This window comes from Oreochromis aureus, linkage group 7, assembly GCF_013358895.1.
Source record: "Oreochromis aureus strain Israel breed Guangdong linkage group 7, ZZ_aureus, whole genome shotgun sequence".
Taxonomy (NCBI): Eukaryota; Metazoa; Chordata; class Actinopteri; order Cichliformes; family Cichlidae; genus Oreochromis; species Oreochromis aureus.
Window position 1 is genome coordinate 56,305,143 of NC_052948.1, and position 5,000 is coordinate 56,310,142.

At 36.8% G+C, this 5,000-nt stretch overlaps 1 pseudogene; it reads left to right on the plus strand.

Moving 5' to 3' along the window:
* Nucleotides 1–1,037: 1,037 nt before the first annotated feature.
* Nucleotides 1,038–1,156, plus strand: LOC116329332 (annotated as a pseudogene).
* Nucleotides 1,157–5,000: the final 3,844 nt, after the last annotated feature.

Below are 5,000 nucleotides of genomic sequence, written 5' to 3' on the forward strand. Positions count from 1 at the left end.
TTATCAAACAAGCTTTCATATTTATGACCTTAATTTATAAGTCAAAATAAAATGGATAAAAAGCAAAACAAAATTAAGTAAAATTAAATAAATAAAAACAATAAAGTGAAGTTCATGAAAAATAATATGGATTTTAAATATTTTGCTTCCCTGGGAACTCACTAAACCTTTTATCTAGTCTTAAACCTAGTTTCCCACTACATTTATTGTTCATTTGTTCTGCACGCTTTATCATGATAACAGTCTACATCTTCTACTATTGAGTCCAAAACCATAAATAACCTGTATGCTTGTTGCACACCAGAAAAGAAAGGCAAAATGTAGAAAATAAACAATTATGTCTGTGTCCTTGGTATTAAGTTACTTTTTTTTTTTTTTTTTTTTTTTTTAAAGTCACATTACAGAGCTATTAAGAAAAATTTAGCAGGATTTTTAAAATGGGGTGGCCCATGGAAGGACGTGAGAGAAATGCAGGGAGGTCCAGTAGCACCAAGGTAGAGATGATGGGAAATCAGAAAATAAAAGCAAACAAAGCTAAAGCAGTTTGTCAGGTTAGTTATATAATGATCACTGATATACACAGACGTACCTTCATAAAAAGAAATTAGGAGAAGCTGCAAATCGTCCTAACACACTGTGTGCTCTCTGTCACTTTAACACTGTGCTGTAATAAACTAACAAGGGTTATTATTGAGATGTTACTGAAAAGCATTTTTGCAGCTCAATGTTGAAGCTTAATAACGAAGGTTTGCATGTTTTCGCTTTAAAACACAATAATATATATTGTGCCTCTGCCTCGTGTTCCCATTTCCACGGCGGTTGTGGTCAAGTCTTCTCCTGCACTTGTATCAGTTTCCCGAGTGAGGGGGGCTAGGGCCCAGTTGGTCCCTGCTCTGGCTTCCAGGCCGGCTGAGGCTCTGTCAGTTTCTGCACCCGTACCTACTCCTTGGGTGGGAGTGACTGGTGTCCACCCCTACACCCATGTCACTGTGTGACATTTGCCACCTATAAAAGGCTTTTTATGTTACAACATTCTCACTTATGGCCATACCACCCTGAACACCCCCAATCTTGTCTGATCTTGGAAGCTGAGCACAGTCGGGCCTGGTCAGTACTTGGATGGGAGACTGCCTGGGAATACCAGGTGCTGTAACGTTTTTCACTTCTCCACACAAACTGCAGACGGCGCTGATGCTCACTAATTGGCGACATGCATTCTTCATACGTTATATAGTATCACACTACATGCACAGAGCGCCAGTACGATAATTTACAACTAAAAAATACATCTATATTTGTACAGGCAGTGGGGGACTAGGCCATTGTTCTTCTCACAGTTTCAGTCTGGTAGAGAAATGTTAATTTCTCAATCCCACTGTGAGCCTGTCTGCACAGAGGCACCTGTGTTTATCAGACCAGCTTTCAACTCTGCACTCAACAGTTACCTCGTTTCATATACTGATGTAATTACACCGATTTTAGTAGGGCTTATTTACTCTTGTTACATAAAGGAAAGAGAAATTTGTCCCATGAGAAGTCCATAACATATAACTTGGATATGGATGAATCTGTTTTTGGAAAGGGAAGCAGGAGACTGTTGTTATAGAGTGGATTGAGGATTTTTATTCTTTATTTATACTTTTCAGTTTATAAAAAAAAGCCAAGACTTTTTTTTATATGTTGGCTTACCCTTTTTAGTTTTGTTAATATTGGCAATAGTGTGAAGTACTATTGTTGGGTTCGAATATATTTAATATATTGGCCATCCAGTTAAGGTAAATGTAATGTTTTTAGTTGTTAGAATCTGATGAGCAATATTTTATTTTATTTTTTGTTGTTTTGGGTTTTTTTTTTTTTTTTTTTCTGTCTGAGGGATTACCACCTTAACGTGGTCAGGGGGTTTGCGTGCCTCAGTGACCCTAAAAGCTAGATCAGCAGAAGCTTTGCCTTCAGGTGGGACATCCAAGTTGGTCAGGTGTTAGGGTAGAGGCCTGACAAAGTGCAATCCAATTACATGACGAAAACTGTTCCAGAGCACCCCACCCCCAGCCCTTAAGTCACCAGTTTATCATTTCTGCAAAGAGATATTGCTGCTCAGTTTTTCCAAATGTTTTTCAATTTTTTGATTTTTGCTGCTTTAAGAGCCATGAAGAAACTAGCATTTTAATCTTTTTTTTTTTTTCAGTTTTATTGGAGAGGAGGCTGGCATTTCCTTAGCAGATGTCTTAGAACAAAGCCATAACATTATAGGGCGTATGGTGTGAACTCTTCCTCTAAAATCTGATTCTGGTGTTGTATAATCTAATTAATGATATCATCATTTCTTCTTCTTGAGTTTTAGTGTATTTTTGATGTTTATGATTTATGTTTAAGTTCATTAGGTTATCTAAGTTATTTTGTTTATTGGATTCCCCTTGTGTTTTCAACCCCTGTTTGAAGTCTCCTTTGTCCTTTATGTGTTTCATGTCTGCATATCTTTTGTTGTCAAGTTCATGTTGTCATTATGTTTCCTGTTTTATTTTGAAGAGGTCCTGTGTTCGTGTTTTCAATGTTTTTAGTTTTATGTTTCCCCTGTGATGTCGTTATGTGCATGTGTGTCAGCTGTTTCCCCATGTGTTCCCTCTTCCCTCATTAGCCTCCTGTGTGTATTTAGTCTGTGTTTTCTCATTTAGCCTTTGTCAGGTTGTCTGTTGTTTTCCATGCTATGCTCCTAGGTTTCAGTGTTCCACGGTTCATGTCCCAGGTAACTTTGTATTTTTAGATTCCCCAGTTTAGGTTGTTTGTTTAGGTGGAGGAGCATCCCCTAAAAAAGACAAACACACGGACAACAACACAGACACACACCGAAAGAGGAGAGAGAAAAAAGCAGGCCAGCAAAAGAGGGCAAGGGAACCATGACATCTACAGAGGCCCATTTTCATTCGGTACATTGTGTTACCAGATATCAGTTTGTGATGTTAGATCCCAACTTGTCAGTCAAGAAACATTTTCCAAAGATATCAGCACAAACCAAAATCATTGTGTGGATTAAAAACAGTAAATTGTCGAGGTTGGTGATGGATCATCCAATTTTCTGTTTTTAATCTGATTAAATCAAATTTGTACCTGGTTTATAACCATGTGATCTGTCCACACAGGATTGATTGTTACTAAAAATGGGCCCATGTATAACTGTGTAGACATTTCCTAGTAGGGTGATTTAACATAAATGATTCATTCAACACACATCTGTGAAAACATTACTGATAAACTTTGTGTAATATTACGTTAAAGCAAATGTAAATTTACCATTAAGACAAGAATGTTTGAATCTGACCACAAACCTTTGAGCAGTAGTGTGTGTTGTATGCATGTGTCTGTCTGTATCTGATCAGGATTTTGTCATCAGTGTCAACAAAAACCTCATTTTTTTAGCTGTGTCTATCATCAAAAATTGAGTTGGAGTGTTTTAAGTCTGATGGCAATCTCTCCCTAACAAGTCCACTTTATTGCGTGCTCATTTTCTCCTATTAATGGCTCACAGGAGTCTAACTAATGCAATGTATGCATGTTTCGTAATCTGTCACGCTTATCAGTGGCTCATGGTTGCTTAAGGCCTATGTCTGTACTTGACCACAGAGGCAGAGCATCATTCAATCCTGCCAGCTGCCTATCTTGGGAGCTTTCCAAGGATGACAGACTCCACTTTCTCTGCAGCAAGACAGCTCATAACTTTTTAACAGTGTCTCCCTGTCCTCATACTTCTATATATTCTTCTGTAATAGATAACTATACACTATCATTGCAATCTACACTACAGCTCAAAAGTCTGAAGTCAAGTTTCATCTGGTTTATAATCATGTGATCACTCCATACAGGAGTGATTGTTACTAAAACTGGGCCAATGCATAACTGTGTAGACATTTCCTAATGCATCATGGGTGATTTAACATAAATGATTCATTCAACACACATCTGTGAAAACATTTCTGATAAACGTCATGTAATACGACGTTAAACCAAATGTAAATTATTAATTAAAAGAAGAATGTTTGAATCTGATCACAAACTTTTGAGCAGTAGTGTGTGTTGTATGCATGTGTCTGTCTGTATCTGATCAGGATTTTGTCATCAGTGTCAACAAAACACTCATTTTTTAGCTGTGTCTATCATCAAAAATTGAGTTGGAGTGTTTTAACTCTGATGGCAATCTCTCCCTAACAAGTCCACTTTATTGCGTGCTCATTTTCTCCTATTAGTGGCTCATAGGAGTCTAACTAGTCCACTTTATGCATGTTTCCTAATCTGTCACGCTCATCAGTGGCTCATGGTTGCTTAAGGCCTATGTCTGTACTTGACCAGAGAGGCGGAGCATCATTCAATCCTGCCTGCTCTTTTTTATATTTTGTAAATTAGTAGGGAATGCAAATAAATATTATTGCTCAAAACTTGCATTGATCACACATTATGATTGATGTTTTTTAAAATATTAACTGGTGTGTGGATGCAACAGGTGTATGGATTACTATAATAATAGCGAGTGTGTAGATTATATTACTTACTCTTAGTTTATCACATAAAATCTCAGCTTAATAGTGACCCAACATTTTTCCAAATACAGCAGCGCTAACCAACATCAGTTTTTTCAAGTAATATAAAAATCTATTTTCTATCTTACCTTTTTAAACATCTCACTTTTTTCTTTCTATTGTCATTAAAACAAGTTGCACATTTGTATAACAACAGTTGGACCTCCAGATCTTTTAAGATCTTTATTATCTTTCAATAAGAAAGTCAAATCTTCAGACCCTAAAGCAATCTTTGTTTCTTTCAATCATTCCAATATTTTTCATCTCCTGTAATACAATTGCAGTTATCCAGGGCTTAGCTACTGTGATCTACAGTGATTTGGGGGGTGTGGATACCTATTTTTTTTCACAGGTGCAGAGCCTTTTTCTACAAAATTACGATTAAACTGCATTTTTTAAAAGTACCATTAACATTAATGTAGACTGACAAGT